Source organism: Solanum dulcamara, chromosome 10 (genome assembly GCF_947179165.1).
Source record: "Solanum dulcamara chromosome 10, daSolDulc1.2, whole genome shotgun sequence".
Classification (NCBI taxonomy): Eukaryota; Viridiplantae; Streptophyta; class Magnoliopsida; order Solanales; family Solanaceae; genus Solanum; species Solanum dulcamara.
The window spans coordinates 5,444,312-5,470,639 of record NC_077246.1 but is presented as its reverse complement, the minus strand read 5'-3'; the positions used below and the strand labels follow the sequence as shown (position 1 = coordinate 5,470,639).

The 26,328-nt window shown below is 39.6% G+C and overlaps 1 pseudogene; it reads right to left on the bottom strand.

Annotated features, from left to right (window-relative positions):
• Positions 1-261: 261 nt before the first annotated feature.
• On the bottom strand, positions 262-25,488 carry LOC129871020 (putative late blight resistance protein homolog R1A-10; annotated as a pseudogene).
• Between the last annotated feature and the right edge of the window lie 840 nt (positions 25,489-26,328).

Genomic DNA, 26,328 nt, shown 5'->3' with positions numbered 1-26,328 from the left:
CTTCATCTGGTGTCACACTTTTGAAAACACTAGCCACAAAAGATGAAAAATGAAATGTTACAATTCCCAAAGTCAAGAATGATCATGCAAGTATAAAAAGTTACACAATATTGGAAGTATTCAAATCATACACAATGACAGCATAAAGATTTTTTGTTGAATTGGTGCAATTTAGCTTATTAAAGCTATTATCCTAATTACTGTATTGAGTTTACTATGATGATGAGTTAAATATTGTTGTAAATCATGGAAGAAAATGTCTTACAAAAGATCACGAGTATGGATCTCGATAGAGCTTCCATAGTTGTCTTGAATGTCCTATTGAATTTTGCTTGGCGGAATTCCCAACAGATTGTTGACAGTTACTTATATCAATAAGAGAAAGTGTGGTTATATCTGCAAAATCTTGAGGGATTGGATCCAAAGCAAAACAATCTCTAAGAAAAAGTCGCTCAAGGTAAGGAGAGTGATTACTACTAGCTCTCCAGTACCGAATGTGTACTTCATCCAGGAACAAGAACTTCAAGCGAGGAAATCCTTCCTCAACTATTTTCCACTCCTCGCCTACGAAGGCACTATTTGATAGTTTAAGGACCTCGTGTTTAGGTAATTTACCAAAAATATTCAAATCCTTCCATGCCATTAAGAACTTTCCGTCAAAAGCTAAATTCTTAAGGTTTTGTGGAAAAGCATCTGGAGGAGGTAAGAGCAAAGTTGAAACATCAGTTGGAGGTCCAGTTCCCCCGAAATGTGTCTCTTTGTGCAATGTTTTCGTCTGAAACCTCAGAGGTTCTTGTGGATTAGAACCTGAAGGTGCAATGCTTTCTAGAAAGCAAGCAGCATATGGATAAAGCATGCCAAATTCTAATTTCTCGAGCTCATATAAGTAGCGAAAATCATACAGGTCCTTGCAATTATGGAAGTCTTCTGGGATGCCAAATACTTTCAACTTCTTTAAATTGGGAAATAGTCTTAAGAAAGATCCAGTACAATACCGAGGATTCAATCTAGAGAGGCATTGCAAATTTTTCAAAACCAAACTTTTCTCTGTAGGCTCATGATTCCGCAAGTAATTCCAGCCCAAATGTAGCTTCCTTCATTGTGGCATCGTCAAAATTTTCGAGGGAATATGAAAGGATATTGAAGAATGGGAAATGGAAGGTAAAGTTTAAGATTTTTCAGATAACATAGGCTTGATATCGTTAGAGGAATGTCTATTATTGACGAGGGAACCGCTTCTTTGGATCCTGGATACTGCTGTAAGCGAGGATAAAAACACAAAGCTAGGTATCTCAAGTGAATTAAAGAAAGTATTCCACTAGGAAAAAAATGGAAATTCAGTCATAGAAAGATCTAGTACTCTTACTAGCTTGAAAGACAATTCCAGTGTGACGCATTTGAATCTACTCAACATGATAATAGAATGAGCCTCATTATTACGACACCAAGCCAATTCTTCCTCATTATGGATACTGATCCGACTTCGACTCTTAAAGGAACACTGCAAGGATTGTGCACATGAATTTTGATCACTCTTTCCTCCGATAACATTCAAAAAATTCATGTTTCGAGCTTCCCTCAAACAGAGTTCACGGATCACATCATGCATTCCACAAATCTCTATTGTTCCACAAAAACTCAAATCTCGGATGAAAATTAAACTTCTATCTATAAGTACATTTATACATGTTTTTGCCACATCTTCTATGCTTTTACCCTCTTCTTCATTCAATAACCCCTCTACAACCCATAACTCCACAAGTTTATTTACATAAATCCATTCATCCTCGGTGAAAATCGCAAAATACAGAAAGCACGGTTTTAGGTGAGAAGGCAAGTGATGGTAACTCAAAGCCAACACTTTTATGCATTGGACTTCAAGATCTGTGCTTACCACTAAATTTACGTTCTCCGCAATACTTTGCCACTCATCCAATGTTTTACAAATTTTGGAGAGAAGTCCAGCAATCACAGTAATTGCTAGAGGTAATCCTCTATATTTTAATGCAATTTGTTTTGCAATTTTTTCAAATTCAGGAGAAGAACTTTCTTTCTCAAAGATCTTTTTGTGTAATAAATTCCAACTTTCGTCAAAATTCATGAGGCGCATATGATAAATAAGGCTTACCTGAACTAGCATATTCAGCCACTTCTACATTCCGAGTAGTCAGGAGCATTCGGCTTCCATTATTACAGTCTGGGAAGCATAGTTGTATATCATTCGAAGTTTTTGTAGTCCATATGTCATCTGTCACTCCCCGGGAGGGTACCCTAGACGTGACCGGCACTTGAAAGCCATTTCTGACCTTCAAGCGAACCACCTGATTCAATCACTTTATCATTCAGTCATAAATGCTCAAAGGAAGGCTCAATCATGACATACTATTCATAATATAAGGGTCAAAGGCCAAATATGTTTAACTCAACAAAGTAAGTATAATAGGACTCCTCAAAATAACAGCCCAACCTCCCCACACTCTAGTCTATGAAGCCTCTATCAAAGTCTAGAAGGTGCCAATGACAAGCCCATGGCTACCAACAATCAAGATAAAGGAAACAACAATAACAAAACTATACAAGGAACTCAACATCCTCCGGAAACTAGGAGGACTCACCAACTAGCTGGGAGTGTAAGTGGATCTTCAACGGAGCGCCGGTTGATGATCTCTGGTACCTGTCGCTGCATCATAAAACGATGCAGGCCAAATGGCGTCAGTACATGGAATGTACGAGTATGTAAAATGGCCGAAGGAAACAATATCAAGAAAGCATCAATATCAACTCAGGATCTTAACTCATATATATATACATAACAACTCACTCCAGTGCCCTAAGTCTAACAAGAATAGTTTAGACCGGACCAAATCTCATGCCACTCAACTCAACTGACTCGGAGTACTATCAAGACCTAAATAGGACTTTCTCTTATCCGACAACCATCACTTATGAGCCAGTGACAGTACAACAAAATGAAGTTGTTGCTGCGCCCGTTCATACTTTGCCAGGGTATGAACGAATCAAACACTCATGGATCCAATCCAACCAAGTCCTATAATGTCAGGACAAAACTCTCGGGGAAGCATCCAACTTTAACGGTTAAATCCCCCTATGTTTGGCAACACAGGTATTGGGTTCGAGTATGGACTACACTCTTACCCAATTCGGTGTTCGATACTCCTCCCAAGACTCAATGCTCTTAAAACTCCATCCAATCGACTCAATCAACTCATATCGACAAGTCTCATTACAACCTTGTCAACTCATTACTCTACCATGATCAAATCTCTCTCAATCATACTATCCGATCAATCTCAATCATACCTATCAAAAGAAATTTAAAAGCACATTTATAGCAACATATAGATATAACCAATCATTTACTCTATCCATTTGAGAAATCTTTGAGACTCATCACAACTCAAGACTTTAAAATCAACACTTTATAATAAGCAACACTTCTTAAGAAAATAACATCTTTTATCATGATCCACATAATTAGAACGATCAATAACACATATTTAACAACTCATACTCACATATAGGCTTATTTTAGAAACTTCTTAGCTCAACAACATCAACACACATAGAATCAAATAAATAGGGGACAAAGTTCATACAAGCACAAACCATACCAAGAAACTCTATTTTCATTAACATCTAACCTCAAGTAAGAGTAGGGCACACGGGTAGACTCAACCCATGTTTTAGATAGACTTACATACCTTAGTGAAGACTTGAAGAAAACCTTGTGGTTGGGTCTTCAATGGAGGACTCAAATCTTGAAGCTCTTGGACTCAACTCAAGAAGAGAGAGAGAGAGAAGCTCCTAGGGCTTTTAGAGAGAGAGTAAGGCTGAGAAATGTGTTCCCAAAAGACCAAAGGCAATACATATATAATTTGGGCAAGTTCCTAAATTGCCCCTCCTCAAAAGTTCTGAAAATAGGCTAAAAATACACCTGGCGCGATAGTGGCGCATCGCGCCATTGCAGCGCCAGGCCAATTACGCCTAAAACCTGCACACCTCGCAGTGGCGTGCTGCGCCAGAGACCAAACTACTAAGGCGTGTTTCTGGCGCGATAGTGGCGCGTCACGCCCTTACAACGCCAAGGCCATATTTTCTGGGTTTTGGAAATTTGGCCTGAAAAACCCTGCACAACTTTTAGCGGCGCTTCGCGCCAGGGGCCAAACTACTGAGGCATGTTCCTGGCATGATAGTGGCGCGTCGCGCCACTACGACGCCAAGTTCAGATTTCCAGTAGTTGAATCCCCAGGCTTGAAAATCTCTGTTGTGCTCGTTCATCTTAGGATCGCCATATCTTTCGACTTCGAACTCCAAAATTAACATTCTTGGTGGCGTTGGAAAGAAGACTCGACGACCTTTAATTTAATAAGTAGTGGTCCACCTATCTTTCCATCTCTTAAAAGATAGGGTCGGTAAAATTTGACTCATCATACAAACGCGTCCTAAAACTTAGCCACGATGAACCTTCTTGGTCTTAGCTTGGTCCTAGGGACCCCACCTCACCTCCAACACTTTTTCAATTACTCGGGGACTCATCTTAATTCAAGCACATACTTCGAAATAATTGAGTTAGACCTTACGTGAATATAACAAGGGTCCGAATCTTAGGAAAATTTTTGAGGGGTGTTACATTATCTCCCCCTTGGGATCATTCATCCTCGAATGACGAGTAACCAAGAATGGACTCAGGGTATAAATCACAATTAACATTCAGTCATTCAATCAATCAAATTTTCAAACAATTATCAATCAAAACTCAAAATGCACTAATGAATTCAAGTCAAGGAAATGGTCATTACCTTCAATATTCTCCTCGGTAGGCACGAATAGATGGGGATATTTAGATTTCATGGCTTCCTCCGCTTCCCATGTGGCTTCCTCAACAAATTGGTTTCTCTATAGGACTTTGACTGAGGTGACTTCTTTGTTCCTCAGTTTGCGAACTTGGCGATCAAGAATTTGGACCGGAACCTCTTCATAAGACAAGATATCCTTAATTCCAATGCTATCAATGGGGACTACCAACGAGGGATCTCCCAAGCATTTTTTCATCATTGAAACGTGGAATACCGGATGAATAGAGGCTAGCTCTAATGTCAACTCCAACTCATAAGCAACACTCCCAATCCGCCTCAAGATCTGGTAAAGACCAATATATCGAGGACTAAGCTTCCCCTTCTTTCCAAACCTCATGACACCCTTCATGGGTGACACTTTCAAATACACCCAATCATCCATCTTAAACTCTAAGTCTCTCCTCTTCACATCGGTGTAAGATTTTTGGCGGCTTTAGGCTGTCTTTAGCCTCTCTCGAATAACTCGCACCTTCTCCATGGCTTGATGAACAAGGTCAGGACCAATCAACTCGGCTTTACCAACTTCAAACCACCCAATGGGAGATCTACACTTCCTCCCATACAAAGCTTCATAAGGATCCATTTGAATGCTTGCATGATAGCTATTGTTGTATGCAAACTCTATGAGAGGTAAGTGATCGTCCCAATTTCCCTTGAAGTCAAGCACACATGCCCTCAACATATCTTCCAATGTCTGGATGGTGCGCTCTGCTTGGCCATCTGTCTGGGGATGGAAGGCTGTACTCAAGTTCACCCTCGAACCTAATCCCTTCTGAAAGGATTTCCAAAATTGGGAAGTGAATTGAGCTCCTCTGTCTGAGATGATAGACAAAGGGACCCCATGCAATCTGACGACCTCTTGTATATACAACTTTGCATAATCTTCTGCGGTATCATTAGTCTTAACCGCCAAGAAGTGAGCTGATTTCGTCATTCTATCCACAATCACCCAGATGGAATCATGTTGCTTTCGGGACTTCGGCAAGCCTGTGATAAAGTCCATGTTGATCATCTCCCACTTTCATTCTGGAATTTCTATGTTTTGGGCTAAACCACATGGCCTTTGATGCTCAACCTTCACCTGTTGACAATTCGGGCACTTGGAAACAAATTCCGCAATATCCCTCTTCATCCCACTCCACCAATAGATTTCCCTCAAGTCATGATACATTTTCGTGGAGCCTGGATGAATGGAGTACTTGGAACTATGTGCTTCGGCCATAATCGTCTCTCGAACATCATCAACATCCGGCACACACAATCTATTTTGGTATCTCAACACACCATCTCCCCCTTGGGTAAAAACCATTACCTCTTGTTTGTGAACAACTCCCTTCAATTGGAGAAGGATGGGATCTTGGTCTTGCTTCTCCTTTACCTCTGCCACAAGTGAAGACGTAGACCCATTCTGAACAGTAACTCCACCTTCATTGTTCTCTTCTAGATGAACTCCCAATCGGGCTAATCTGTGTACCTCCTTCGCCAATTCTCTCCTTCTTTCCTCCATGTGGGCAGTGCTACCCATAGACAACCTGCTAAGAGCATCAACAACAATATTAGCTTTACCTGAATGGTAGAGGATGTTCATATCATAATCCTTGAGTAGCTCGAGCCATCTTCTTTGCCTCAGGTTGAGTTCCTTCTGGCTAAAGACGTATTGCAAGCTCTTGTGATCGGTGAATACATCAATATGCACTCCATACAGGTAGTGGCGCCAGATTTTAAGTACAAACACCACATATGCCAACTCAAGGTCATGTGTTGGGTAATTCCTCTCATGAACCTTAAGCTGTCTTAAAGCATAGGCTATCACCTTCCCCCTTTTCATTAACACACAACCCAAACCAATTCTGGATGCATCACAATAGATCACAAAACCCTTTGTACCATCGGGCAAGGTTAGAATAGGAGCAGTGGTTAGCTTGGTCTTCAATTTCTAAAAACTCTCCTCACAAGCATCGGACCATTGGAACTTAGCCTTCTTTTGAGTCATCTTAGTCAATGGTGATGATATGGATGAGAATCCCTCTACAAACCTTCGATAATAGCCAGCCAAACCCAATAAGCTCCTTATCTCTATTGGGGATGTGGGTCTGGGCCAATTCTTCATAGCTTTGATCTTTTGAGCATCAACCTGAATACCATCTCCAGATACGATGTGGCCTAAGAAAGCCACTAATGCAAGCCAAAATTCACATTTGGAGAACTTTGCATACAATACCTGTTCTCTCAAAGTTTGTAAGATGATTCTAAGATGATGGGCGTGCTCCCCTTTATTCTTAGAGTAGACCAGAATATCATCTATGAACATAATCACAAACATATCAAGATACGGCTTAAACACTCTGTTCATGAGATCCATAAAAGTTGCAGGGGTATTCGTCAACCCAAAGGACATGACCAAGAATTCAAAGTGGCCATAACGAGTCCGGAAAGTGGTCTTTGGAATATCACATTCCCTCACCTTCAACTGATGGTAGTCGTATCTCAGGTCTATCTTTGAGAAACAAGTGGCACCCTGAAGTTGGTCAAATAAGTCATCTATTCTGGGGAGGGGATACTTATTCTTTATGGTGACCTTGTTTAGCTGCCTATAATCAATGCACATCTTAAGGGACCCATCCTTCTTTCGCACAAATAGGATGGGAGTACCCCATGGTAAGACGCTCGGCCTAATGAATCCCTTATCTAGCAAGTCCTTCAACTGCTCCTTCAACTCTTTCAACTCGGCTGGAGCCATTCTATATGGAGGAATTGAGATACGCTGGGTAATAGGAAGAACATCAATCCCGAAGTCGATCTCCCTATCAGGAGGGACTCTAAGCAGATCTTCAGGAAAGACATCCAGAAACTCATTGACAATCGGAACCGACTCAAGGGATGGAGACTCAATATTCTCACCTTTCACTCGGACAATGTGATAAACACACCCTTTTGAGATTAGCTTTCTGGCCCTAAGGTATGAAATAAACTTAACAGGACTGCCCCTCCACTCTATGACGGCTTCGTTCGGGAATTTGAATTTGACAACCTGAGTTCTACAATCAATAGAGGCATAACAGACATAGAGCCAGTCCATGCCAAGGATCACATCAAAATCAACCATGTCTAACTCAACCAAGTCAGCCAAGGTATCTCTGTGATGAATTGACACAGTGCAATCTCTATAGACTTTCTCAGCTACGATAGAATCACCGACAGGGGTAGCTACTTAGAAAGGCTCACTAAGGCATTCAGGGGTTTTATTGAATTTACTAGCCACGTAAGGAGTTACAAAAGATAGGGTGGCACCCGGATCCATCAAAACATAACAGTCAAAACAAGAGACTCGAATCATACCCGTTAAGACGTTTGGAGAGTTCTCCTAATCTTGGCGACTACCCATGGCATATAGGCGGTTTGTACCTCCACTCGTACCTAAAGTAGTGCCCCTCTGATTACCCCTAGCTGGTGGTGTAGTGGTAGAGAACTGGGCTCTGTTCCCCCATGCTGGGCACTCTTTCGAAAAATAGTCTATTTGGCCGCATTTATAACAACCAACCCTTCCCGCTCTGCATTCTCCCAAGTGGAGCCTACCACACTTGCCGCATGGTGGATTCCCCCTCGAACCTTGACTTACACTAGCCTGGGATTGAGAACCCTAGGGTCTGAAAGTTTGGCGACTCTGACCCGGCCTATCATACCAGTTCTGCGGCATAGGTGCACTGGCGGTAGATGAGGCATAGTTGGAAGGCCTCTTCTGGAAGAAGGACCTGTTGCCCTTGTTTTGCCTCTGTTCATTCTCATGGCCTGCTGATTTTGCCTTCTCGCTCAGTCAATGGTGATGATATGGATGAGAACCCCTCCACAAACCTCTGATAATATCCGACCAAACCCAAGAAGCTCCTTATCTCTATTGGGGATGTGGGTCTAGGCCAATTCTTCACCGCTTCAATCTTCTGAGCGTCAACCTGAATACTATCTCCAGATATAATGTGGCCTAGGAAAGCCACTGATCCAAGCTAAAATTCACATTTAGAGAACTTTGCATATAATACCTGGTCCTTCAGAGTTTGCAAGACGACTCTATAATGATGGGCGTGCTCCTCCTCATTCTTGGAGTAAACCAAAATATCATCTATGAATACAATCACAAACATATCAAGATACGGTTTAAATACTCAGTTCATGAGATCCATAAAAGCTGCGGGGGCATTAGTCAACCCGAAGGACATCACCAAGAACTCAAAGTGGCCATAGCGGGTCCAAAAAGCTGTCTTTGGGATATCACACTCCCTCACCTTCAACTGATGGTAGCCCGATCTTAGGTCTATCTTTGAGAAATAGGTGGCACCCTGAAGTTGATCAAATAAATTATCTATTCTGGGGAGAGGGTATTTGTTCTTTATGGTGACCTTATTCAGCTGCCTATAGTCAATACACATTCTAAGGGACCCATCTTTCTTTTGCACAAATAGGACCGGAGCACCCCATGGTGAGACACTCGGCCTAATGAATCCCTTATCTAACAAGTCCTTTAACTGCTCCTTTAACTCCTTCAACTCAGTCGGAGCCATTCTATAGGGAGGGATTGAGATAGGCTGGGTATCAGGAAGAACATCAATCCTAAAGTCGATCTCCCTATCAGGAGGGACTCCAGGCAGATCTTCAGAAAAGACATCCAGAAACTCATTGACAACCGGAACCGACTCAAGAGATGGAGACTCAATATTGTCATTTTTCACTCGGACAAGGTGATAAATGCACCTCTTTGAGATTAGCTTCTTGTCCCTAAGGTAGGAAATAAACATACCCTTAGGCACAATAGGACTACCTTTCCACTCTATGACAACCTCATTCAGAAATTTGAACGTGACAATTTGAGTCCTACAATCAATAGAGGCATAATAGAATAGAGCCAGTCCATGCCAAGGATCACATTAAAATCAACCATGTCCAAATCAACCAAGTCAGCCAAGGTATCGCTGTGATGAATTGACACAGTGTAATCTCTATAGACTCTCTCAGCTAAGACAGACTCACCGACAGGAGTAGCTACACTAAAAGGCTCAAGAAGATATTCAGGAACTTTATTGAATTTACTAGCCATGTAAGAAGTCACAAAAGATAGTGTGGCACCCGGATCTATCAGAACATAACAGTCAAGATAAAGGACTCGAATTATACCCGTCACGACGATTCGAGAGTCCTCTTGATCTTGGCGACTACCTATGGCGTATATGCGGTTTATACCTCAACTCATACTCGAAGTAGTGCCCCTTTGATTACCCCTAGCCGGTGGTGCGGTGGTGGAGAACTGAGCTCTGTCTCCCCATGCTAGACACTCTCTCTGAAAATGGTCTCTTTGGCCACACTTATAGCAACCAGCCTTTCCCGCTCTGCACTCTCCCAAGTGGAACTTACCACACTGATACATGGTGGCTTCCCTTGCGAGCCTTAACTCATGCTAGCTTGGGATTGAGAACCCTAGGGTCTGAAATTCTGGCGACTCTGTACCTGCCGATCATACCTGCTCTGTGGCATAGGTGCACTAGCAGTAGATGAGGCATAGTTGGAAGGCCTCTTCTGGAAGAAGGACCTGTTGCCTTTGTTTTGCCTCTGTTCATTCTCATGCCCAACTGATCTTGCCCTATTTCTCATATGCTCCTCTCTGTCTCTTCTCTTCTCCTCCTCCACCTGTTGAGCATACACCATTAATCTGGAAATATCCATGTCCGAGATCAACAATGTTGCTTTGCATTCTTTCTTTACATGCCTCCCTAACCTAGAGAAGAACTTCCTCATCTTTGACCTCATATCTGGGATCATTTCTAGAGCATACCTAGACAGCTGGATAAACTTTAGGCCATACTCCTTAACAGTCAAGCCTTCTTGCTTCAGATTTACAAACTCCTCCACCTTCGCTCCCCTCAATTCTCAGGGAAAGAAGTGGTCAAAAAAGGCTCCTTCAAATTCATCCCACATAGCAGGTTCAACATCTTCACCTCTACCTTGTTCCCGTTGGTTATACCAAATGTTTGCCACATCCTTGAGTTGATAAGACACCAACTCAACCCCCTCAATTTCCATAGCATGCATAGCTTTCAAAATTTTCCACATCTCATCAATAAAATTTTAGGGATCTTCATTAACCTTAGAACCCGTGAATGCCAGCGGATTCATCCTCAGAAAGTCTCTAATTCTAGTGGAAGTAGATGGCTCTTGGGAACTGGAACTAAGAGTGGGCGAGCTCTGATTACCGTTCCGGGCAGCCACTAGTTAAGTGAGCATAGCAATGGCCCCTCAAAATTCTGCCTCTGAAGTGGGTGCAGGCGGAGTAGCAGGCACTTGGGGTGCCTCCGCATATCTTGCGGGTCGGCCTCTAGCCCTTGCTAGACGTACCTGTGATTGGGGCATCTCGGCGTTATCAATATTCCTTTGGATAGCCGTATGTTTAGGAGGCATTATCTGTAAAGTACAAACGCATGAATTAGAAAGGAGTTTTATAAAGTTTAACTCTATCGCACGAATTCAGAGTATGAAAAAAGTGAAACAATTCCTAATGTCTTATAGACTCCTGATTATAAGTGTGGTGCACAACACACCCATAAGCAAGACTCTACTAGACAGGGCTTCATAGACTCCATAGGACTCTTGAACTCTGTGCTCTGATACCATATTTGTCACGCCCCGGGAGTGTACCCTAGGCGCGACCGACACTCGAAAGCCATTTCTGACCTTCAAGCAAATCACCTGATTCAGTCACACTATCATTTAATCACATTCACTCAAAAGAGAGTTCAATCATAACATATTATTCACAATATGGGGGCCGAAGGCCAAACATTATCAACTCAACAAAATAAGTATAATAGGACTCCTTAAGGTAACAGTCTAACCTCCCCACACTCTAGTCTATGAAACCTCTATTAAAGTCTAGAAGGTGTCAATGACAAGCCCATGGCTACCAACAATCAAAATAAAGGAAATGACAACCAAACTATACAAGAAAGCTCAACATCCTCCGGGACTAGAAGGACTCACCAACGGGGCTGAAAGTGTGAAGATCTTCAATGGTGCGCCGGTTGACGATCTCTGGTACCTGTCTCTGCATCATAAAACTATGTAGGCCAAATGGCGTCAGTACATGGAATGTACGAGTATGTAAAATGGCCGGATGAAACAAATATCAAGAAAACATCAATATCAACTCAGGGTCTCGACTCATATATATACATAACAACTCACTCAAGTGTCCTAAGTCTAACAAGAAATGGTTTAGACGGGACCAATCACAATCCACTCAACTCAACTGACTCGGAGTACTATCAAGACCTATTTGGGAGTTTCTCTTATCCGACAACCATCACTTATGAGCCAGTGAAAGTACAATAAACCGACATTGTTGCCGCGTCTGTTTATACTTTGCCAGGGTATGATCGAATCAACCAATCATGGATCCAATCCAACCAAGTCTTATACTGTCAGGACAATAAATTTGGGGAAGCATCCAACTTTAATAGTTCAATCCCATCCTACGTTTGGCGATGTAGTTATTGGGTTCGAGTACGGACTATACTCTTACCTAATTCGGTGCTAGATACTCCTCCCCAGACTCAATGCTCATAAAACTCCATCCAATCAACTCAATCAAATCATCTCGACAAGTCTCATTACTACCTTGTCAACTCATCAACTCTATCACAATCAAATCTCTCTCAATCATACCATCTGATCAATCTCAATCATATCTTTCAAAAGTAATTTAAATGCATATTTATAGCAACATATAGACATAACCAATCATTTCCTCCATCCATTTGATTAATCTTTGAGACTCATCACAATTTCAAGGCTTTAAAATCGACACTTCAAAATAAGCAACATTTTAAAGGAAATAACATCCTTTATCATAATCTACATAATTAAGAAGATCAATAAAGCATATTTAACAACTCATCTTCATCAACTCATACTCACATAAAGACTCTTTTAGGAACTTCTTAGCTCAACAACATCAACACATATAGAATCAAATAAATAGGGGGCAAAACTCATTCAAACATAAACCATACCAAGAAGCTCCATTTTTCATGGACATCTAACCTCAAAGCAAGAGTAGGGCACATGGGTGGACTCAACCCATGTTTTGAGTAGCCTTACATACCTTAGTGAAGAATTAAAGAAAACCTTATGGTTGAGTCTTCAATGGAGAACTCAAATCTTTGAAGCTCTTGGAACAATTCTTGTTGGAAATAGAGAAGAAGGAGAAGAAGAAGAAGAAGAGAGAGAGATTTTTAGGGATTTTCTAGAAAGAGAGTGGGGCTTCAAATTATGATCCTAAAATTCCCAAGGATGATACATATATAATTTGGGTGAATTTCCAAATTGCCCCTTCTCAAAAGTTTTGAAAATAGGCTAAAACGCTCCTGGCGCGATAGTGGCGCGTTGTGCCATTACAGCGCCAGGTTGATTTTGCCTAAAAACCTGCACATCGGTTAGTAGCGCGCCGCACCAAGGACCAAACTACCGAGGCACATTCTTGGCGTGACAGTGGCGTGTCGTGCCCTTACAGCGCCAAGGCTAAATCTTTCTGGGTTATGGAAATTGGCTTAAAAACCCTGCACACCTCATAGTGGCGCGCCGCGCTAGGGGCCAAACTACTGAGGCTTGTTCCTAGTGTGATAGTGGCGCATCGCACCACTGCAGCGCCAAGCCCAGATTTCCAGTAGTTGAACCCAGGCCTGAAATTCCTGTTGTGCTAGTTCATCTTAGGATTGTCATATCTTTTGACTTTGAACTCCAAAAATTACATTCTTGGTGGCATTGGAAAGAAGACTCGACGACCTTTGATTTGATGGGTCGTGGTCCACCCAGATTTTCATCTTTCAAAAGATAGGGTCATTAGAAGTCGACCCCTTATACGAACTCATCCTAAAACTTAGCCACGACGAATCATTTTGGACTTAGCTTGATCCTAGGGGTCCTCTGTGACCCTACATCACCTCCAACACTCTTCAATTACTCAGGGACTCACCTTAACTCATGCATACGCTCCTCAATACTCGAGTTTGACCCTACCTATATACAAGAAGGGCTCTAATCTTAGGGAAATATTTTGAGGGGTGTTACATGTCAACATCTCAAATCTCTGGCGGATCAACTCAAGAATGTTGGCTCTCCAGTGTCTAATGATTATCTGGTTCTTTAATTGGTCTCTGGTCTTATCGAGCCCTACCAAGGTATGGCGACTCTTATTCGCCAACGAGACCTTTGGCCACAATTTTATCAAGCCCGTTCGATGCTCACTCTTGAAGAGGATGGTCGTGCTAAGAAAGCAACCCATAGTTCCTTCGCTGCATTAGTTGCTCACTCGTCCGAAGGTCCCCTTGATGTTCCTGATAATTCCTCTTCCAACAGCAATAATCATGGTGGGAAGAGGAACCACAACTGCAAAAATAATGACGACAGATATCGTGGCAATAATGGCAGTCGGGGAGGCAGCAGAGGAGTTGCCAGCAGTGACAGTCCTGTTGGCCATGGTGGTCAACAGGATAGCGGCAGCAGTCGAGGCAACACTAGGCAGCATTCAGCGGCACCACACCCTCCACCTTTTTCTCCTTAGTCTGGCGGGCAGCAGTGGCCATGGATGGCCTCTTGGGGTCCTTGGGCTGTCCTACCATGTCCATATCCATCAACCACTTGGTCCCGACCCAATTATGGACAATATCATCTACCACGAGCGGGTGTTCTTGGTCCCCAGCCCCAGCAGGCATACACAATAGCCCCTACGCCTACGGACATTGAGGCTGCGATGTATACTCTTGGGATCACTCCTTCAGATGAAAATTAGTACGTGGACTCTGGTGCACTTCCCACATGACATCCAATCAAGGTAACCTCAAGTCCTATTTTAATAAGAGCATTAATTGTGGTATAATGGTTGGTAATGGTCACTCAAATCACGGCTATGGTCACACAACTTTGTCTTTCCCGTGTGCTCCCTTGCACTTAAAAAATGTCCTCCATGCACCTCACCTAGTTAAAAATTTGGTGTTCGTCCGCAAATTTACCATTTATAACTCTATCTTTTTTAATTTTAATCCTTTTGGGTTTTTTATGAAGGATTTTCAGACGGGGAGGCTGGTAATGAGATGTAACAGTCGGGGAGAGCTTTATCCAATCACTACTCCAGTCACTTCACCATCTACTTTTGTTGGTTTGGCACCTTCTCTTTGGCATGATCATTTGGGTCACCCAGGAGCACCTGTGTTGAATTCCCTTAGGAAAAATAAATTGATTGATTGTAATCAAAGTAGAAATGTTCATATTTGTCATTCGTGTCCTCTTGGAAAACATGTTAAGTTACCATTTTATGCGTCGAATTCTCGCACTCTTATGCCGTTTAATATTATACATAGTGATCTTTGGACGTCACCCATTTTGAGTTCCTTCGATCATTGATATTATGTCTTGTTTATGGATGATTATTTTAAATTCTTGTGGACATTTCCTTTATCGCACAAATCACAAACCTTTTCCACATTTTTAGATTTCAAGACATTTATTCGAACTCACTTTGAGAGAGATATCAAGAATATACAATATGATAATGTCAAGGAATTTGATAATGACCCTTTTTGGGACTTCTGTAAAAACAATGGTCTGTCATTTCGTTTATCCTGTCCTCACACATCCCCTCAAAATAGGAAAGCCAAAAGACAAATCCGTATGATTAATAATATTGTTCGTACCTTATTTGCCCATGCTTTCCTTCCTCCTTCCTTTTGGCATCATGCTTTACAAATGACAACTTACCTTCTCAACATTCTTCCTTATAAACTGTTAAATTATCAATCTCCTCTTAGCATTCTTTATCGGAAGGATCCATTTTATTCCCATCTTCGTATCTTTAGGTGTTTATGTTATCCTTTCATTCCCTCAACACTAATAAACAAACTTCAACCCCGATCTACCCCATGTGCTTTTTTGGGATATCCGTCATATCATCGTGGGTACAAATGCTATGATTTGTCCTCTCAAAACATCATCCTTAGCCGTCACATACTCTTTGATGAGAAGCAGTTTCCTTTTGCCAAGTTACATACCCATCAAAATCACACATACCAATTTCTAGAAAATGGACCCTCTCCATATGTAGTTCATTATCTTACTAAACCTACGACCCTACCGACTCTACCCATTCCTGCCGCACTGCTACCAGTCTCGCCATGCCCAGCTGGCGGGTCTACCTCTTTGCCTGGGCAGCTCACTTTATCGTTGCCTGCTGGGTAGTAGTCCGCCCCTTCTTCCACTCTTCCTCCTCGACCCACTCCTATCTCTCCCTCTAGTCAATCCACCGATCCTGTTACTAGGAGTAAGCATGGGATCTACAAGCCTAAGAGGTCTTTTAACCTTCTTATTTCAGTCTCGAACTCCCCTCTATCCCGTAACCCTGTGTCTGCTCTTCGTGACCTGAATTGGAAATTGGCTATGGATGATGAATATAATGCTCTTATTAAAAATAAGACGTGGATATTCATGCCCCGTCCTCCAAATGTTAATGTTATTCGGTGTATATAGATTTTTTCTCATAAAGAAAATTCTGATGGTTCGTTTGAGCGACATAAAGCTCGTCTTGTAGGTGATGGTAAAACCCAACAGGTTGGTGTGGATTGTGGTGAGACATTTAGTCCAGTTTTCAAACCGAAGACTATTCGTACGGTTCTTAGTCTGGCTCTCTCCAAGGCATGGCCGATTCACCAGCTTGATGTCAAAATGCTTTCTTACACAGCGAGCTTAAGAAGACTGTGTACATTTATTAACCTTTGAGTTATCGGGATCCTGATCGGCCTAATCATGTATGTTTGCTACAGAAATCTCTATATGGACTGAAATAGGCTCCGCGGGCTTGGTATAAGCGGTTTGCTGATTATGTCCATACCTTTGGGTTTTCACACAGTAAGACCGATCATTCCTTATTTGTTTATCATCGAGGTTCTTCTATGGCTTATTTTTTATTATATGTCGATGATATTATTTTAACTGCTTCCTCCGATGAGCTTCGCCAGTCCATTATATCACTTCTTAGCTCAAAATTTACTATGAAGGATTTGGGCTTGTTGAGCTATTTCTTGGGCATTGCTGTCACTCGTCATACTGCCAGACTATTTTTATTTCAAAAGAAGTATGCAACTGAGATTATTAACCGCGCTGACATGTCCTCGTATAAGCCATCTCCTACTCTAGTTGATATAAAGCCGAAGTTTAGGGCTATTATGAGCATGCCATTTGCGGACCCATCACTTTATTGGAGTCTTGCTGGGGCACTGCAATACCTCACGTTCACAAGACCGGATATTACTTATACTGTGCAATAAGTATTCTTATTCATGCATGACCCACAGGATGAGCACATAAATGCTATCAAGCACATCATGCGCTACCTACAAGGTACTTTGGATTATGGTCTTCACCTTTATCCCTCTTCCACAACCACTCTTGTCTCGTATACTAATGCTGATTGGGATGGGTGACCTGATACACGACATTCAACTTCGGGTTATTGTGTCTTTATGGGTGATAATTTGATCTCATAGTCCGCCAAATGTGAAGCTACTTTGTCCCGTTCGAGTGCAGAGGCAGAATAGCGAGGGGTTGCCAATGTGGTTTTTGAGTTGTGTTGGTTGCGAAACTTGCCTTTGGAACTTCATTGTCCTATTCCATGGGCTACTTTGGTTTACTGTGATAATGTTAGTGTCATTTATCTGGCTGGTAATCTTGTTCAGCATCAACGCACTAAGCACATTGAGATGGATTTATATTTTGTACGGGAAAAGGTGGCTCGTGGCCAGGTTCGAGTGTTACATGTCCCCTCTTATTATCAGATTACAGATATCTTCACCAAAGACCTTCTGTTGGTGTTATTTGAGGATTTTTGGGGATAGTCTTAACTTTCGGCGACCTCACGCTTCAACTGCAGTGGTGTGCTAGAATATATGAAAATATATTCTGATAGATTGTAATAAATTATATATATTTAGTTCCTAATATAGAGATATTTAGTTTCCTTAATTATAGCCTAATTATACTCTTGTATTTGTGTATATAGTTGAGGTTAATGAAATAAATCAAGATCTCTTTCAATCATCAGGTTCATCACTTATCAAAGAACGAAGGCCTAAGAGTACATTTCTCGCACAATACTCTTGTGAAACAGTTACTTTTGCACGAATTTCAAATCTAGATATAATGCATCGATCACTGTAGAGTTTTGTAGCCAAAGTCGTCTTCCCAATGCCTCCCATCCCTACGATTGAGACAACTTCCAGTTCTTTTTCTCCTCTAACAAGTTGATCCAACATCATCTCGAATTCAGTTTCATGACCAAACATTATATTCTCGGCGGGCTCTACAGCATGCTCAGGTAAGCTGTCTAGAGAGTAAGTTTGTGGTTTTAGATCTTTCATGCTATCCGATGTTGCCATCTACTGTTCCATGGTGGAATTAATGCATTCTAGTGCTTGTTCCAATTCCCTGACCGAAAATTACCTCGGTCTCACAATCTATACCTCTCATCACAGTGTTTCAGAACCAATGCAACAGCATGCTCACACAAGTAATTAGAAATAATCAATTCAGTTAAACCGCAATCACAATTAGACTATCAAGTATTTCATGAAATACACATAGATATCTAGATTACGGCATGCAAGTTTCAATACTCAATAATATCACACATAGTCTTTAATTAACCCCATCATTTCATTTTAGATTAGTTCATATAACCATTAAACCCGTAACCTTATCCCCATTATGCCCCAACACATATACAATGCGATATTCGGGAATTTTAAGAGATTCACAGGGTTTTAAGAGTCCACTTTCCTTAGACAAGATGTGATCAATCAATCCACGCGTGCCTTACCCTTTCGATTATACTCCGAATCTCCATAATCTATTCAAATATTTATTAACACTCAGAAACTAACTCCAACGATACTAAGAATGTGAAATTCGGTGAAAAAGGGGTCAAATGCTCAAAATTCGACTTTACAAAATAGGGATTTAAATTCAGAAATTTTTTGGATGAAATTGTTACTCTTAGTCTTAGAAACTCAATATCGAAAACTGCTTCAAAAACCCAACCCTAATCAAGTCACAATCAATGATTTAAGAGTTTTCTCATATTCTTGAAAAAGGGCCATTTTCATCCATTCAAATCCCCAAATACATGTTAGAATTATCAATTAATCAGTGGAAAATGATGAAGTAGGGTCAAAATAACTTACCCAATGAAATCCTATGAAAACGTCTTCTCCAAATCGCCACTACCAAGCTCCAAAGTTCAACAATGGAGAAGATAGCTTAAACCTCGGCCAAAACCCCTCTCAGATATCGCTTAAGCGGACCATCACTTTTGCTCGATTTGGGTTGCTTTGCGATCTCCTCCCCTTTGCTAAAGCATCCACTTTGGTCGCTTTTGCGACCCTTCACAAAACTCAGACCTTCTCTTTTGTGTTAGGGGGTTCGCTTAAGAAGAGGTCGCTTTTGCGACACCCCCTTCGCTTAAGCGAAGGCACCAGAACCAACAACTTTCAATAAGTCTCAAAGTCTCCGAATTGAACCTCGTGATTCGTTTGGAATACCGTATAGACAAATCATATATGAAACCCTACTAAAATCGATGTTCCAGACTCAACGAAACCATTAGAATTTGATTTCGAGGCCTTCTTGACTTGAAAATCAAAAAGTCGCAACTAAACCAACTTTATGCCACAAAAGACCAATACGCCCTTGGAGTTTTCAAATATTATACAAGAACTCTCTCTATGCCTAAAATCATCCTCTAAATCCAACAGAGTCATCGAAATTCAATTCCGAGTATCCGATCCTCGAATGTTGACCAAAGTCAAACCTATTGCCAAAATCTCAACTATTTCTAACTCAACCCCTCAAATCCACGATATGATCCCAAATATGATTCTGTCAACTCTGCTAGACCAATTTCAACGTTCCAAAACTGATGGAATCGACGGATTTCCATTTCGAGACTCGAAACTCCAACTGACCTCAAATACTATTTTTGAGTCATTCTAAACCTCTAAAACTCAAAGTTTACTAAAAATCTCAACTTTTTAAGAAAACCATGAAACCGATATCATATATCAATTAAATATGACTCAGGGAAACTATCGGGAGGGGTAAAATAGTCTTTTATGAAAAATTTCAAAAATGACCTTCAGGGTCATTACATGATGTTTGTTACCTCATTTATGATTTTAAAATCAATTTCACTTTAGATTTTCGTGTATCTTGTAATTCTAAGATTTCTCTTTTCCTTGTTGCCTTAACACTATTTGTATGCTTGTTTATGTTGCTTTAGTAGTTCAAAAATGAGTTTTATGTGGTTATACAGAATCAAACTAGATTATGTATATTTAGTTCTTTCTATAAGTATGTCACACACTTGATTAGCTTTCTCCACAAAGATGCATATGGTTTTTATAGGGGGAGATAGTTTTATGTGAATTTTAGTTATTTAATCAACTTACATATGTGCACTTGGTCTTTTTGTAGAAAAAAAAAGGGAAAAAATGTTCTTTGTCAATTGTCCTAGAGTGTCATAGAGTTGAGAACATTATTGAAATTCCTCAAAAATGATTTTGAAGATGTAGATCTTTGATTTTTACAAATCTATCTATCATCTTAGAAACAATAAATTCACTTGGGCGGTAAAGGCATAGATTTAGGGCAATGGGAGGGAAGAGTAAGAGAAAGAGAAGGGCATGATAAGAGCTGATCATCGTTGGTTTTTCCTTAATTGTTTTTGTTTGGTTTCTCAATTACTTTACTAGTATTCATTGATTGTTCCTGGTCTAAGGTGTGTTAAATTATTTTGACTTATACTTCTATGCTAGCTACTTTTGTAGGTACCATGTAGTGCACAAGCATAAAACAAGTAACTTTGTATTGCAAAAAAAGTAACTAATTAACAACAAGAATGATAGAAAAAGAAGCTTTTTTTCCCACTTTTAGAAACATCTGAAACTCTAAGTCAATGCCTAAATAATGGGTACGAGTTTCATTTTGGGATACTATAGATAGAAATACACCGTCATTATAATCCATTTAGTACTATTATAACAAGTAATAACTTTTTCTAAAAAGTGTGTTTTATCGATTTGCAGCTCATTATTCTACAATAACTTATGACTCTTTTGTCGGCTTATTTCTTTTAGCCGTTTGTACTTTTCTTATATGAGAAGTAATGACACATGGATTTCATATATAAAACTTTCTATTAATATCTTCATATTCAATTGAATTAGTTATCTTATTGATGTCATGATATAAAAGATCAGTGCTATGACAATGGATAAGTCAAATGAGAATGTTAGAGCATATTGATATATCCTTTACGATAATATGTTAAATCTTCTAAACATATTAGTTACATATTCGTGAAAGAAGATTACCTCAAAACCTTTATCCTATTATCTCTTGCCTCGATAGTATTTGATCTATTTAGTGTTTATTTGTTTTCGACAAGTCCTAAAATAAATTGGAATAGATTCCTTAGCAATATACTCCTACAGAATCTTTGCTATTCTATATAATCCAATTATTTTATCCTAAAATAATATTGTGTATAAATTTTTTGTGTGAACCTATCTATTAAGATTGCACGCATCAAGTACAAATATAAGTTGATTAATATATGCAATTGCATAAACTAAGGTGTAGCAATATCACATGAAAATTCATAACAGAATTTGAATGAGAAATAAGCAGATCCTTATGATGATAAATGTATGTATAATACCCTTTTCATGTTCTTCACCGACTTCCAAAGTGCATGGATATATCCAGTCATGACGGTTAATATGGCTCCTGCGGCAATGTCAATGCTCTCAAAAGGAAAGGAAAAAATTGATATGATGATAATCAATGTTTATTCACCAGATTCTCTTTGTTTTGAACTCTTGAAACAAGCTGTTGTCTTGGATATTGTCCCTCTATGTAAGTATTTATTCTATCTTCAGCTTATTGTTATAGTGAATAAAGTCAGTCATTTTAATTAATACGCTACAAATAAATAATTAGCTATAAAATTCATCATTAATTTGTTGTTAAATAGTTTGTAGCTAAGCGAATTTTGTAAAATCCATCATTAAATAAGATTAGTGATGATTTTTTGTTGTTTAGCGACATAAATTATTCGTCGCTAAATCGTATTTTTTTAGTATATAATAAATAGTTATTTTATTGCATTACTTTTATAATGAATAAAATTCGGTTAATACGTGAAATTAACTAGCCACATAATTTTTTAATGGTTATGACATGGATATCTTTTATGATTTTATTGTTATAGTGAGTAAAGTTAGTTATTTTAATTAATACGCCAACGAAAAAATTAACTGTGAAGTTCATCGCTAAATAGTCACATACCTACCATAATTTTTGTTAGTCCGTCATTAAATTAATACAATTACTGAAGATTTTCCGTTGTTTAAAAATACCGTTGTTTTGTCACAATCTTACTATTACAATACATAAAATTTAGTGAATATGCATGAAATTGACTATTTACGTAATGTATAATATAACTCAGTTGTCACATCTTACTATTACAATACATAAAATTTAGTGAAAATGCATGAAATTGACTATTTATGTAATGTATAATATAACTCAGTGCTAATTGTTAGCTTTTCAAAATAATTATGCATTTGTATGTGATGAACACAATGAACTCTTCGCAAAGAAGACTTTCGACAATGGAGCTTACCTGTATCTGAAAAAGTCACTTGACAAATACTTGTGGTAATTTATATTGATGAAAAGAGAGAAAGTGAGAGAAGGACTAGATGCAAATGGAGATCACATGAAATATGTTGATGATATTGGCAATGAAAATATTGTTGGAGATAAAGAACAAGTTGGAGAGAAGAATATGCCTATTAATACTGAGGAACAAGGCAATAATATTCATGAGGCTGAAAATAATATGTTATCAAAATGAAAATACAAGTTGATGAGCAAGAGAGATGGAGAAGGAAAAAGAGGGATTAACGAAGGAAAAAGACAAAGCAGTGCTATTTATAAGATCGTTAAGAGAAATGACTGCATAGAATTGACTGTAGATCTTCATGCCAAATTCACAAAAGTTGCGCAAGAACTTCATGAAGGAAGTAACAAGTTGAGGAGCGAGAGAGGCACAAAAGGAAAAAGAGGGATTAATGAAGGAAAAAGACAGAGCAACACTATTTATAAGATCGTTAAGCAAAATGACTGCAGACTGTGGATCTTAATGCTAAATTCACAAAAGTTGCGCAAGAATTTGATGAAGGAAGTAAGTTTAACTTATTAATAAATTTTCTCCATAATTCGTTTCTATATAAGAAGTAATATGAATAGTGACTGTCACGATCCATTCCACCGGACTGTTTGGGCACTCACTATACATCCTAAGTAGGAGAACTCTTAACCCCTTATATAGGAATAGTTGTGAAATTTAAAATAAACTTGAATAAATTAAATAAAATCCCCCAAGGATACTAGTCCAAAATAGGTACAAGAGCTTCTAAAGATACATAGTATAAATAAAAGCAAGACGCAGCTCCCACCAAAAGGAATGAAGAGTAGAAACTATTGGAGACTCATTTTCGTCTTCACCTATGAAATATCATTGATTCTGCAACCAGACTATGCCAAGTGGCATAGCAAGAGTAGTATCGGTACAAACAACATGTACTGGTAGGCATCATTGGTCAACCCGATACCCACCACATAATATAAAGGAATCGACAAGAAGAAAACATGTTCTTAAGAGATGCACCACCGAACCTTATGCAAAACTCTTATCATTCTCATTAACCTCATTAAAGTCGTTCAAGTCTAACTTTCATCCTTTCTAGTTGGTCCGCTGCCAATTCTAATACAGATCAAGGCCTAGCCCTTCTATCACATAGAGAAGAATCCAATTTATGGGCCAGTACCAACCTCGTCTAACCCATCTAATATATTTACTTTCACACCATCATATGGCATTAAGATAATTAACAACTCACTTGAAAGAGAACAACATTAGGGGGACTAAAGCTCACCTCCTAACCGTTACTGTCCCGCCATGGCGGGACCTATCCCGCTCTGTAGGCCTCGCCACAACGGGATTCCTCTTGCTAGGGCTACCTTCCAGGAGACAAAATCTACGAAAACCTTCCAATCCTTTTTTAACTCATGTGCCTACAAAATATCAACAATAACTGACTTTAATTCATAAATCTTCCTTAACAACACACTGACTGCTTTTCACTCATTTATCCACAACCTCATACCTACTATGTAGATGCATCTAGCACCCATAACATAATCCAATCAGGCATATACGTGAACACATTATCAATTTATCATTTTAGGAGAAATGTACAGTTTCACAAGGTAAATCTCAATTACAACAGTCAACATGATAACACTAGGACTTTCGGTCCTTTAATATCAGTTATTACATAGGATGGGTATGCTCAATTATAATCTGATTGGTTTCTCTATCATCACACATATAGTCAAGATCAATTCACAAATGATAGTCACATATTGGTTCTCTCATGAAACCCATACCCAAACCATATATGTGTCGGAACGTGACACCTGATCTTATATATGTGTCGGAATGGGACACTCAATCCTATATACATGTCAAAATATGACATCCGTACGTGACACCCGATCCACCATCACAATTAAGTCCACAATGAATAGTTCACATACTTGCACAATCAAGTAATTGGTTCATTGCATGCAGTTGTTCATAATTAGTCATTTCATAGGTTTTGTTCTATCTTTCCCTTCATCTACAGTACTTCATCAAGCCTTCTTTATTCAAGGCATCACTGTTAGTAGAGCAAATTCAAGATTATAGATTTCACGGTCTTGAACTTGTAGACTGATCACAACCACATATTAATATCTCAACCACAACTATTAAAACCATGATAGACATCACAACATTACTCGAATACTATTAGGAGTCTCTCTATAACATAGACTAAATCATAACCTACAACCAGAGGTAATCAAATAGGTTCATGGCAAGAGACTATCAAATAAGTCATTCATATTCAACCTTTATTCCATGATTCACATTACTCAGATATTTCACACAGAACTATCAATATGAACTCACACATATAAATATATAAATCTCCTATGGATCCTCCCTCAATTATCACAAGCCTTAGGATCTAACTCTAACCCGATAATTTTCTTCACCTTAATCTTTACAAAGACCATCAATCATATCAACAAGCAGTATTATAGTTATCAACTAACAACTAGACTATCATCACTAGTCATAGGATAATCATACCCACCTTGTACTTCCTACCCTAAACAACAAATACAATACGTTCAGCCATCCAAACTCTGTGCCCGAAGTCCTAGGCATGAAGTCTCCTATCAACTATAATATAGAATGCGTAGGAACAGATTTACAACTAATCAATTAGAGAAACCTAGCCTACCTGGGCGCCAAACAATTGTAGAGAGGCATTGGGCCTTTAATCCTAGCTTCCAAACAACAAGACGGTGAAAGTGGGCCTGAATTCCGCCGATTGGAACCTTTCATGTGCTGAAATCTCCTTCTCCCTCCTTTCCCAAGCCTAGAGCAGCCTTCGGAGGGTTTTCGGGGTAATCCTCACCTCTTTTTGGCACTTAGGGACAAGAAGAAAAAATAAGAATTCGCGACATTAAGTTTTTTGCTGACCATCTCGTTCTGGTGGTGTCACGACCCAATTTCTTAGGTCATGATGACACCTACTATAACCCTCTAGTAGGTAAGCTACCCCGTCAACCCAGAACTTCAAGTAATGGGTTTGAGGGCAAAAACTAAATAAGAGCATTGAATTATAAAAGTAAACAGAATAAATAAGCGGAAGTAAATCAAAACATGTTTTAAACAACTAAAGATCCCTCCTAGAACTTGGAAGTCACAAGTACAGAGCTGCTACAAAATAAAATATGAGTACAAGTCTTGAAACTGGACTGAAAATTTATATAACAACTGGCTAGTCTTAGAAGGCAAAAGATAGGCCATCCATGTTGAAGGAGATATGAATGATCCAAAAATGCTAAGTACTCACCCTAGTCTCCGAAGTTGACTGCAACAAGCTTAATTTATCCAAGTCGATAGCTGGTGCTCGGTCCTGCATCACGAAAGTAGATGCAAAGTGTAGTATGAGTACCAAGACAACAGGTATCCAGTAGGCATCATAGACCGACTGAGCAAAAAAGGTAAAAACAATATGAAAAAGAGGAACAACCTAAATAGGAGTCAACATATGCATAAAAGGGGGAAAGAGTACTACCTATGAGAACTACAGCTAACTATACCCAACTGGGCCCCCATAAGCCCAGCCGGGACACTCGTGCGCAAGTTAAATAAAAATCCAAATGGACCCCCATAAGT